This window comes from Poeciliopsis prolifica, unplaced genomic scaffold (assembly GCF_027474105.1).
Source record: "Poeciliopsis prolifica strain line A6 unplaced genomic scaffold, Auburn_PproV2 SCAFFOLD112, whole genome shotgun sequence".
In the NCBI taxonomy this organism is placed as follows: domain Eukaryota; kingdom Metazoa; phylum Chordata; class Actinopteri; order Cyprinodontiformes; family Poeciliidae; genus Poeciliopsis; species Poeciliopsis prolifica.
In genome coordinates this window covers 1-13,594 of record NW_026562487.1, presented here as the reverse complement: position 1 = coordinate 13,594, position 13,594 = coordinate 1, and positions in this window count along the sequence as shown.

The following is a 13,594-nucleotide window of genomic DNA, read 5'->3' as shown; positions in this document are numbered from 1 at the left end:
TGGCTCCATGTCAGACTAACAGTGGATCACATTTCCACTGGGAAATACCTGGTAAAGCCATTCTGGTCCATCAGGACTTGGTTCCTGTGTGCATTGTGAGAGCAGTTCAGCAGGGAAGGAAAGCTTCATGATGTGGTTGGTGAGATCTGCTGGAACTCAACCAAACTGAGCTGATGTGGACCATCAGAGGTTCTGCTGGTTCTTAATGGGATCAGCAGGAACATTCAATCTTTACAAATACTTAGATCATCTGGTTCACTGCTCACATCCAGATATCACTTCATGGACCTTTACCTTCTGATTGTCTCTATGTGGACAGATACAATGTGAGCTCACTGGCTTCAAGGGATCAAGATCCAATTTAAAATCCTCACTATAACATCCAAGAGAGGACCCACTCATGGACACCCACCCACATATCAGACTTCCTCCATGTCCACATCACCTCAGATCTAGTCATCAGAACATGACTGATATCCCACAGCAGGGGTCACCAACACGGTGCCCGCAGGCACCCAGTCACCCGCTGAGCTACTTCTAAAAATAAAATAGCCATTGTCATTAGGGAGCACTACCAAAAAAATTATTTAATGTTTTTACATTGAAGTAATAACGTTTGTTTATATTTAGAGTTCAAAAGAAGGAACTGATAAAAACGTTTAAAAGAAATTATGGGAGGGCAGCAGCACTTGCAGCTGTACTCTGAGTACCTTGACATTTTCCTTTAAGTAAAGAAAGTAAAGAATAACTTCTGGAATTTTTATTATTTAATGCTATTTACTATTAACATAATTGTGAAGAAAAAAAGATATTTTGTGCTAAAGCATCTTATACACAGCGCACATCTGTCTGAGTCTTTGAGGGTGAGAACCCAAAGCCCAAATCTTTTTGTTAAATTTACTTTTTGTTTTTTTGGCGGTTTGGTGCTTTTTCTGTAAGGCAAAAATGGATGACAGGAGTTTGAACCTCCGACAGTTCGAAGAGCGGTCATTTGGATCCAGCCGGAGCTTTTTACTGTGTTCGGTTCTGGCAGGTCGTCGGTTTATGAGCTTTGATGTTTCCCGAACTAGAGAGCTGATGGGTCACCTGATGGCTGATACTGCTGCTACGACTGTGGGTTAAACAATTTAATCCAGCCAAAGTACAGAAGAAATACAGCAAACATTGTTGCTTCACCTTCTCGTTATCTGGACGTCTGACACCACCTGAACCTGGGAATCAATGCCAACCTCTTTCCATGAACCACAAGGGGAAGCTTGGCTTCCATGTCTTTATTATTTAACATCGTCTGGGAAAACAAGTCCACTGCTCTTGTGGTTTCATCATTGAAGATCATCTTTCTCTTTCTAAATTCATTGTACTGGGTTCAGATGAAAAATTTTGTTCTCCGTTAAGGATGTTTAATGTCTTAATATTAATGTTTTTATCTATGAACCTGTTTGATGAATATTCGCTGCTTTTCATAATTGTCCCTGGTTCTTCCAGAGTGGACCAGCAGAGCCTAGAGGTTCCCAGTGGTCCATCTGTCCAGAATCATCAAGCACAACTGGACTCCATATTTATGGTCTGGATATGAACAATTTTTCCATGCTTTCTGTTCATAGTCATCTCAATGAGGCACTTTGTCAACCAGAGGACTGTCAGTCTGTCCAACATCCATCTGATGTTTGGTTCCATGTTGTTGTTTCCTTCATTTATTATATTCCAGTTGCTGGAGGAAAATATTGTTGCTTTCGTGAAGACTGAGCTGAAGAAGATCCAGAAAGGTCTGAGTCCAGATTACCCAGAACATTCAGAGAGTCAGAGAGATGATGAGGTGTTGGAAGGTGAGGATGAAGAGGAGAGGAGGAGCAGCAGAGAGGCAGTGATGAAGATCACACTGAACTTCCTGAGGAAAATGAATCAGGAGGAGCTGGCAGATCGCCTACAGTGCAGTAAGAGGATTTTTACAAAGATTTGGCCTGATAGATAAATCTCACATTTATTGATGTCTGAGGAGATGGAATAACATTTGATCCAATCATCTTCATCTTTGTTTCATTATTCATTTTACTTTTTGTGTTAATTTAGAAAATCCTGCTGCAGTTTGTCAACATCAACTTAAATCTGGTCTGAAGAAGAAGTTCCAGTCTGTGTTTGAGGGGATTGCTAAAGCAGGAAGTCCAACCCTTCTGAACCAGATCTACACAGAGCTCTACATCACAGAGGGAGGGACTGGAGAGGTCAATGATGAACATGAGGTCAGACAGATTGAAACAGCATCCAGGAAACCACACAGACCAGAAACAACAATCAGACAAGAAGACATCTTTAAAGTCCCACCTGGAAGAGATCAACCAATCAGAACAGTGATGACAAAGGGAGTGGCTGGCATTGGGAAAACAGTCCTAACACAGAAGTTCACTCTGGACTGGGCTGAAGACAAAGCCCACCAGAACATCCAGTTCATATTTCCATTCACGTTCAGAGAGCTGAATGTGCTGAAAGAGAAAAAGTTCAGCTTGGTGGAACTTGTTCATCACTTCTTTAGTGAAACCAAAGAAATCTGCAGCTTTGAACACTTCCAGGTTCTGTTCATCTTTGATGGCTTGGATGAGAGTCGACTTCCACTGGACTTCCACAACAAGGAGATCCTGACTGATGCTACAGAGTCCACTTCAGTGGATATTCTGCTGACAAACCTCATCAGGGGGAAACTGTTTCCCTCTGCTCTCCTCTGGATAACCACACGACCTGCAGCAGCCAATCAGATCCCTCCTCAGTGTGTTGGCATGTTGACAGAGATCAGAGGTTTTAACGACGTACAGAAGGAGGAGTACTTCAGGAAGAGATTCAGAGATAAGGAGCAGGCCAGCAGGATCGTCTCCCACATGAAGACATCACGAAGCCTCCACATCATGTGCCACATCCCAGTCTTCTGCTGGATCACTGCTACAGTTCTGGAGGATGTGTTGGAGAGCAGAGAGGGAGGAGAGCTGCCCAGAACCCTGACTGAGATGTACATCCACTTCCTGGTGGTTCAGACCAAAGTGAAGAAGGTCAAGTATGATGGAGGAGCTGAAACAGATCCACACTGGAGTCCAGAGAGCAGGAAGATGATTGAGTCTCTGGGAAAACTGGCTTTTGATCAGCTGCAGAAAGGAAACCTGATCTTCTATGAATCAGACCTGACAGAGTGTGGCATCGATATCAGAGCAGCCTCAGTGTACTCAGGAGTGTTCACACAGATCTTTAAAGAGGAGAGAGGTCTGTACCAGGACAAGGTGTTCTGCTTCGTCCATCTGAGTGTTCAGGAGTTTCTGGCTGCTCTTCATGTTCATCTGACCTTCATCAACTCTGGTATCAACCTGATGGAAGAATCACAAACATCTAAGAAGTTTTTATTATTTAATAAACCTAAACTAAACTCTCTCCATCAGAGAGCTGTTGACCAGGCCTTACAGAGTCCAAGTGGACACCTGGACTTGTTCCTCCGTTTCCTCCTGGGACTTTCAATGCAGACCAATCAGAAACTCCTAAATGGTCTGCTGACAAAGACAGGAAGTAGCTCACAGACCAATCAGGAAACAGTTCAGTACATCAAGGAGAAGATCAGTGAGAATGTGTCTGCAGAGAAAAGCATCAATCTGTTCCACTGTCTGAATGAACTGAATGATCGTTCTCTAGTGGAGGAGATCCAACAGTCTCTGAGTTCAGGAAGTCTCTCCAAAGATAAACTGTCTCCTGCTCAGTGGTCAGCTCTGGGTTTCATATTAGTGTCATCAGGAAAAGATCTGGATGTGTTTGACCTGAAGAAATACTCTGCTTCAGAGGAGGTTCTTCTGAGGCTGCTGCCAGTGGTTAAAGCCTCCAACAAAGCTCTGTAAGGACACACATTGTTAATGCATTTATTTATTGATAAAAATCTGTCAATGATGAGATATGATTGGTATAGTTTATGTATTGGAACATTATCTCCCTAATGACACGCAATAGCAGTTCACAACTAGAAGAGATTATGGACTGGTGTTAACCAACTTCCTTGATTTGTTGGTCATGATATTACTCACGCTGCAAAACTCTCCTTTTTCCAAATCGGAAACGATATTAATTAAGTTAATGATAGAGTTTAACAGTACCCTTGCCAGTCTGCTTTTTTCTGTAGTTCAGTACTTCAATTCTGGAGAACAATTAAGAGCACAAGAAAGAGCAATGTAAAGATCTGTAAAATAAGACAGTCTTTCAATGTTTCCAAAAACAACATTCCTCTTGAACATTGTTTAACAGATTTTCCTCCCTGTCTCTTCAGACTGGGTGTCTGTAACCTCTCAGAGAGAAGCTGTGAAGCTCTGTCCTCAGTTCTCAGCTCCCAGTCCTCCAGTCTCAGAGAACTGGACCTGAGTAACAACAACCTGCAGGATTCAGGAGTGAAGCTTCTCTCTGCTGGACTGAAGAGTCCAAACTGCAACCTGGAAACTCTCAGGTAAAATGTTCTCAATCCTGGTGAAACCAGACATCTTTCTATTACCTGTTATCAGAGATGATGTAAATATTATTTCAATAGTATATTGTTGCTAATAGAAATGTAACTGTGACATTGCTAACCATACTAAGTCCTGACACATAAACATAACTGGTTTTCATTACTGCAAGTTGAAATAACCAAGAAGAGAGATATTTAGAAATGCCGGGATCAGGCTTCCACGACTTTGGTTACTTGACAGATTGCTGCCTCCTGGTGCACAAAGAAGCAATATTGCAGATCTTTCTCCTAGCAGATGTTAGACTTTCAGCACTCTAACTAAAAAGTGACAATAGTCAATTCTAAAAGTGACATATTTTGTTGAAACTTATGTTTAAAATACAGTTTTAGCCAGCCAGCCAGCCAGCCAGCCAGCCGCTTCAGAAGGGAAGCCCAGACTTCCCTCTCTCCAGTCACTTGTCCCTGCTTGACACCAAAGATGAAGATTTCATTCGATTTAGTGATTTTGAGTGACACAAATGCTTTGGTAAACTTGGTAGCATGTTATTTTTGCTATAGTTATCTGAATAACTCTCAATATATTATGTCAAAATACCAAGCACATTCTCAGTTTGTTATGTGTCATGTAACGTTAGCGTACTGTACAATTATTGAGCTTGTTGTTGCCTCTATTTTATTTTTATTTTTAATTGCCTTTCAAGATGACATGTCTGTTATTGGTGTTGGATTTTATCAAATAAATTTTCCCAAAAAATGCGACTTATACTCCCGTGCAACAATAAAATATGGTAGATGCCTGAGCCACCACAACTGGCTCCAGATGACTGAGTTTCTCACCCTATCTCTGAGGGAGAGCCCAGACACCCGGCGAAAGAAATTCATTTTGGCCGCTTGTGTCCATAATCTTGTTCTTTTGGTCAAGACACAAAATTTATGAGCATAGATGAGGGTGGGAATGTAGATCAAACAATAAATTGAGAGCTTCACTCTTTGACTCAGCTCTGTCTTCACCATGACAGATTGGTATAGCGCCCACTTCACTGCAGATGCTGCACCAATCCGTCTGTCGTTCTCCTGCTCCCTTCTTCCCTCATTCATGAACAAGATCACAGGACACTTACCAGACCCAGAGAAGGCACCCTACCTTTTTCCCAGCTCAAGACCATGATCTCAGATTTGGAGGCACTGATTCTTATCCCAGCCGCTTCACAATCAGCTATGAACCACTCCAGCGAGAGCTGTGGATCACAACCTGATGAAGCCAATAGAACCTCATCATCTGCAAAAAGTAGAGATGCAATCCTAAGGCCAAAAAAACGGATCCCCTCAAAACCTTGACTGCATCTAGAAATTCTGAAAGTAATTAACAGAATCTGTGACAAAGGGCAGCCCTGGGGAGTCCCACCAGAAACAAGCCTGACTTATTGCAGGCAATATGGACCAGACTCTGACACTGGTCATACAGGGATTGTATTACCCTGTTTTTTGAACTTTATTTTATTAACTGGTCAAGCACCAGTTGCTTGAGTGTCTTCCTCTCATAAAAATGACCAGTTCAGACCTTGGTCTCTACCTCAGTGTTCTCATTTTCTCATCATGTGATGAATTGTGTGTCTGCAGCTTATCAGGCTGTTTGGTCTCAGAGGAAGGTTGTGCTTCTCTGACCTCAGCTCTGACCTCCAACCCCTCCCATCTGAAAGAGTTGGACCTGAGCTACAATCATCCAGGAGACTCAGGAGTGAAGCTGCTGTCGGCTGGACTGAAGGATCCACACTGGAGACTGGAAGCTCTCAGGTATGGCGGAACCTGCTGCAGGAGCAGAGAAGGTCTGATAGAGGAGGAAGAGGGAGAAATGTCTTTAGTCAGTCTGCTGGGAAACATTTAGTTTGAAGCTGAATGTTTAGATTGCTAATTAAATATTTATTTACAGCCATCTCATTTATAAATGAATGAATAACATAGTGAACATATGACTTGACATTGTGCAGCTCATTTATCTTTTATGACAGGTTAAAAAACTCAAATTATTGTTGTCAATTTTGACTGTAACAGCAGATAAACTCATATCCATCACTGTCTTAGAGACATTTTGTCCTGATGTCTTGGCTAATGTCTCAGGGTTGCTCAATCTTCCTCCCGTGTCTCTGACACGTGTAAGTTGTTCAACAAGCTATCTCCTAATAAGGTCTTGGTCGTCTCTGCTTTTCCGTTACTCCCCATTTTACCCCTAACCTCTCACCTACTATCTACCTCCAACACATCATCAGTGATCTTTAATAGCAGATACATGTTTTACACCATTTCAAGTTCAATGTTAAAATCACATTCATAAACCTTTTAGTTTCTTTAATTTAGCATTAATTTATAATTTTATGATAATCACAACTTTTTACTCTTTCCTTATTTGATACCAAAGTTACAGTTACTTGTTTTACTTGTACGTTTTTCAACAAGTGTAAGTAAGTATTGTTATAAGTAAACCAATATTAATGTAAGTACTTTACTTTAAATCTTATCTAATTACTCAAAATGTTTAGATTTTATACTTTGAAACTTTTATGCTTTTAAACAAGGACTGGTCTCAGCTATTTTTATACAGCTGCAAGCTGGAAACGTTCTTTCTCTTTTTCCAGGAAACCTGCTCTCTCTCTGACAATGATTTCTTATGATTAGATAGAAAAAATAAGTATAATGAAAGCTAAGTTTGCAGGAGACAAAACAACACAAACAACCAGATTTATTTTATTGCAGTTTGGGTCTACTGTTGGATCTAGATGTGATTGGTGTGACTTATTTTAAAGGTAACTTTATTTGTTGTTACTGTTAACTAAAATCTCCAGCATGGGGAAGTGGGATGATCTCGGATTTTTCTTGACACCCCCTCTTCGAGGTCAGACCTTTCCCATGCTGGGGGTCCAACACCCTCCTGCAGTTCTGAGTCCTCATTCCCTGGAGAGAAGAAGAGGTTCATCTGGGATGCTGGGATGTGAAGATGCAGATTCTTCATCCTCAGTTGTCCTGAAGGTCTCAGTAAAGTCATCAAAACTCCACTTCTCTTGACATCTGTCTTTACAAACCAGGAGCATCATGGGCTGGGCAGGGCTTCCACTGATGGATCTACTGAGGAAATACAAGAAGCTGATTGGCTGATGGACAGGAAGTTAAAGTATGATGAAATATGTCATCATAAAGCAGATGTAATTGGTACTGAAACAAATGTAGATTTTAGAATATTTAGAAATATTTCAGTGACAGGAAGAAAGGAACAGGAAAATGAGCAACATCTAGAAAAGATAATCTATGTTCAGAGGAACTGATCTAGATTATGTAGCAATAAACACAATAATAAATGAGCTGAAACTAACTCGAGATAATAATTATGAAAGTTAGATTAGAATCAGTTCATCCACATCAAATATTTAGATAATCCCAGTGCAGATACAACGGGATGAAAACAGAAGACATGTTAGTCAACAAACAGTAAAATAATACTTAGAGGAAACAAACTGATGATATCTGAATGATGGAAGACAAACAAGAACAGATGTTGATCCAGGAAATGGATCAGTCCTTGATTTAACACTATAGTGTCCAGGAAGATTTCAGATGATTGTGAAATTAGATTATTAGAGAAATAATGTGGAGACAGAAATTATTACCCAGTTTTCTGGAATATTATCCTGACTAAGAACAGCTCACAAGGAAAATTAAAGAGTGTAGGGTCTTTAATGGAGCTAAATAGGAATTCAAAGAGCAGAAACTGGTTCAGATCCAACGTTCCAAAAAATTTACTGAGACAAATAAAAAAGTCAAGATCAGCTCATCCAGAACTTCTGCAGTGGAGGGAGGATTACTTTCACAAGCCATTACTGCAGCTGCTGGATTCAGGATGCTGCTTCTTCTTCTTGGGCTCATTGTAAATGTGTGCAGCGCCACCTGGTGGTGCTGGTTGGTAGAGGAAGTGCTGAAAGAGACTGATGGTCTGACCACCCTCCTCCTTTCAGGGTGGAGCCTGCTGGAGGCCGATTCTTGACTCCAGGTCTGAGGAGATGTAAGTGTGTTTTTCATCTGATTCATGACAACAAAGCAGCTCACATTCAACCATCTTCAAACTGTCACATCACTCATTCAGGAGTCAAAGTGTCAATAAATGATCAATAACTGCAGCTGGATTGTGTTTGTTCTCTCCATCAGATTCCTGTCAACTCACCATCGACACAAACACAGTGAGCAGAGAGATCCAATTATCTGAGGACAACAAGAAAGTGACATGTGTGAAGGAGCTTCAGTCATATCCTGATCATCCAGACAGATTTGATCTTCCTCAGCTTCTGTGTAGAACTGGTCTGACTGGTCGCTGTTACTGGGAGGTCGAGTGGAGAGGAAGGGTTGATATATCAGTGAGTTACAGAAGAATCAGGAAGAAAAGAGACAATAGAAATTGTAGGTTTGGATGGAATGATCATTCCTGGAGGTTGAGCTGCTCTGATGATGATGGTTATTCTGTTTGTTACAATAACACAGCAACTCGTTTCTCCTCGTCCTCTGTCTCTCACAGAGTAGCAGTGTATGTGGACTGTCCTGCTGGCATTCTGTCCTTCTACAGAGTCTCCTCTGACTCACTGATCCACATCCACACCTTCAACACCACATTCACTGAACCTCCGCTTCCTGGATTTGGGTTCTGGTTCAGTCCTGGTTCTTCAGTGTTTCTGTGCTGAGTTGAGTCTAGAGAGTTTCCTCCTATCAGAGAAACTTTCACTGCTTATGACAATTCAGTATTTACTTGCTGAATGCATTACCTTATCACTTATACATTAACAAGTGTACCGATCATATTTAATTTTAATATATCAGTAATGTGTCATTTTAATGCATGCTGCCACAGATAAAGCATGTTATTGTGTTTACTCTGTAACATAGTTTTGATGTAGATATGTGATTCTATGCATCAGAATTTCAAGAATGGAAACATCTTTTCTCCTGTCCTAACATAGCATGAACTTAACTTTTTTTTGCAACTCGTGGCATTTATTTTGAAATAAATCCAGCAGAAAGGGGATGGAAAGAAAGTGTGTAGGGTAGAAGATGTTTTATAGAAAAGAAAGCTTTTGACACAATAAATCATGATATCTTAATTAAAATATTAGAACGTTATGGAATTTGGGGAGTAGTTTTGAACTGGATGAAAAGTTATTTAAAGAGCAGAAAACAATTTATGAAAATGGGAAATATTGCATCTGATTGTCTGTAGATTGTATGTGGGAAACCTCAAGGGTGAGTCCTTGGACCAGTTTTGCTTGATTTGTATATCAACAACATAAACAAATGGTCTAATGTATTAAAATTTGTTATTTCCTGATGACACAAATATTCTGGTGTCTGGTAAAACTCACAACGTCTTTCCATAGTCGCCTCAGAAAATCAATAAATTACAGAAATGGGTTGACAATAATAAATTATCACTGAATTTGGACAAGACTAAAATCATCACAGTTTTTAGAAACGGCTATAAAAATACTCAAATTCAAGTTCAGATAGTTTCTCTGTAATAATAGATGACAAAATCAGTTGGAAACCTCATATAAAACATTTACAGAATAAACTAAGTAGAAGAAAATCAATTCTGGCTAAACCTAGACATATTCTGAATAACAAATCACTTCATATTATTTATAATTCTGTTTTTGCCATATTTAACATATTGTTCAGAGGTGTGGAGAATTAATTACAAAAGCTCTTTATAGCTTTACAGCGTCTGACTGAATGACTAGACATAAAAATAGCTAACAAAATATGGAGTATTGAAAAAAAATACTTACAAAATCAGTTCGAAAAAAATAGTTAAAAATCTGACATTTATGAATGTATGAATATCATTGTTAAATATCAATTTGAAAAATGAACATGGTTTTCTATATGACATGGTAAATGTATTAAATGTTGTTAATTCTTTTTACCATCAAACGCTTCGACAGTCATGGTCAGAAGTAAGTACACCCTCTTTATTTTCTGATCTGCTGCTGCAGTTTTGATGTAACATGATCTGTGCAGCTGGAATCTTCCTGATGCTGAAAAAAGCAAAAATCATCTGTTGCTCCTGAACCAGAATCTGCTCTGAGATCAGTTTACTGAAAGTGTTGTGTTGCACTGAAATCTGAAAAAAGGAAATCCAGGAGCTTGTTACAAATCCAAAGACAGACGTAAACAGGTAAACTTTCTTCTGACTCCCCACAAACTCTGAGCAGTCAGACCAGTCTGGGCTCATTTCTCATCATAACACTTTCAGTTTAAACTCACCTGATCAGGTGTAGCACCAGTCCAGTTCTGCTGCAGTTCTATTGGGTCTATATATATTCTTCATCAACTCTTTGGATTATTTGAACAAACTGTAAGTTTGCTTTGTTTCCTACTTGACCTTTGTCATCAGGAACATTCCTGATTTACCGACTCTCTGATGTTTGGAGAAAATGTTCACTGCTTATCTCAGCTCAATTTAATGAGTTTAATCTCTTTGAAGGTTAATCTACAGGAATATTAGATTATTGATCATCTGGAATCAAACATGATGAACAGCTGATGTTTCTTTATTTTCTTCTGTGAACAAACTGCTTTATGTTTGCATTTCCTGGTATCAAACTCTGGTCTTCAATGTAAAGTCAGAACCAACAATTTCTTTGTTCTTTCTTTAGAAATAAAATAGAATTTTAAAGTATTCATGTTGAAATGTCTTCAATTGATTCAAACTATTAGTTAATATTTAATGCAGCAGATAATCCACTTGTAGAGATTAATAATTAACTAAAATCCTTCCTGTTGTTCAGGTTGAATCAGTGAATGTAAATGTTGCTCCATGTCTCCATCTAGTGGACTGATAGTAGAAGTGCAGCAGCTGATGGCAGCTTCCTCTGCCTCTCTGCTGTCTGACTGCATTCACCTGACACTGATATGAAGCAGAGAAGAAGCCAATCAGAGGAGGAGCAGCTGATCTTTTTCCAGCACTAATGATGTAAAGGATGATCAGAGTTGATGTGCAGATGAATGATGTGTGTTTCCTCTGCAGGTGAAGCTAGAAAGTGTGTGTGAGCTGATGTGGATTCAGCAGCATGGATCAGTGTGAGGACAGAGAGGAGGGAGTCCCTCCCTCTAAAACCACTCTGTGTGGGGAAAATGAGAGCCAGAGCAAAGGTCAGAGGTGAGGTCACCATCTCTAACTGTCCACAGCCCTTTTCACACAGCGTTCACTATATCAGGCCAGAACAGACGTGGTGATGAAGCTGCTGCTGCTCCTCTTTGCTGATTAAGTTTTAATCATCATGTTTCTGTCAGGATCCATCAGAGACTCAAACCAGAACCAGAACCAGAACCCAGCTGTGTGTCCTTTAAGAGCGACAGGTCAAAGGAAGTGATCATTCTCTTTAAATCTCCTGGATCTCCACCATCAGAAAGGTGAGATGTTTCTAACTGCTGTAAATGTGGAAACTGAACCAGTTTATTTATTTATTTGTCTATCTTCCTTTGTATGTCATTTCCTTGAACCTTAGATTAGCATGTAGTCTATGAGTGCATTTACGTAAATAAAAGTATGTAAATAGGTAAAAGAGACAGAGGGAAACTGAATTATTTATTCTCAAAAGGATTTCCAGGATACATTTTAAAAAGTGATTGTAACACTCAGGAGAGGACTGCACATGGACACACACACATATTTCAATCAATCAATCCATCAGTCCATCAATCAATCAATCATTCAAATGTATATATACAGCATCCTACATATTAAAAGAAGCTCAAAGTGCTCAGTCCTCCTTAATATCCACGTCTTCTCAGATCTAGTCTTCAGTATCTGATGGATGTCCCACACTGTCCTGAAGACCTTTGTGGACAGAGCCTTCACTTCCACTGCATCAGATCTGCTGAAAGTATGGACTGCTTGAAGTCCAAGTTCAGCATCAACTTGTGTTACTGTAAACTGTTTTCTACTTTCTAGCCCATTTGTATTATGTTCATGTGATGTGAAGTGTGAAACTCTTGGTGATTTCCTCTGTGAAAACTCCTGGATGAATGTTTTCTGACTTCCTAATTGTTCCACAGAGTGGACCAGCAGAGCCAAGAGGTTCCCAGGGGTCCATTTGTCCAGCAGCATAAAACACAGCTGGACTCCATATTTATGGTTTGTACATGTAAAACAAATTTTCTATAGCTTCTGTTCACAGCAATCTCATTGCTGGACTTTGTAGGTCAGAGGACTGCCAGTCTGTGAAACATCCATCTGGTGTTTTGCTTCACAATTTAGGTCTGATGTTTCCTTCATCTATTATTCTGTTTCAGGTGCTGGAGGAAAACATTGTCACTTTTGTGAAGAATGAGCTGAAGAAGATCCAGAAGGTTCTGAATCCAGATTACCCCAAATGCTCAGAGAGTCAGACGGATGATGTTGAGGTGTTAGAAGATGAGGATGAAGAGCAGAGGAGGAGCAGCAGAGAGGCAGTGATGAAGATCACAGTGAACTTCCTGAGGAGGATGAAGGAGGAGGAACTGGCTGACTGTCTACAGATCAGTACGAGGATTTCTACAAAGATTAGATCTGATAGATGAATCAGACATTTACTGATGTAGAGATAGAATCACATTTATTCAAACCTTTTCAGAATATGATTTTGTATCATTCCCAATTTTACTTCTTGTGTTATTTTAGAACATGTTGCTGCAGTTTGTCAACATCAACTTAAATCTGGTCTGAAGAAGAAGTTCCAGTCTGTGTTTGAGGGGATTGCTAAAGCAGGAAGTCCAACCCTTCTGAACCAGACCTACACAGAGCTCTACATCACAGAGGGAGGGACTGGAGAGGTCAATGATGAACATGAGGTCAGACAGATTGAAACAGCATCCAGGAAACAACACAGACCAGAAACAACAATCAGACAAGAAGACATCTTTAAAGTCCCACCTGGAAGAGATCAACCAATCAGAACAGTGATGACAAAGGGAGTGGCTGGCATTGGGAAAACAGTCCTAACACAGAAGTTCACTCTGGACTGGGCTGAAGACAAAGCCCACCAGAACATCCAGTTCATATTTCCATTCACCTTCAGAGAGCTGAATGTGCTGAAAGAGAAAAGGTTCAGCTTA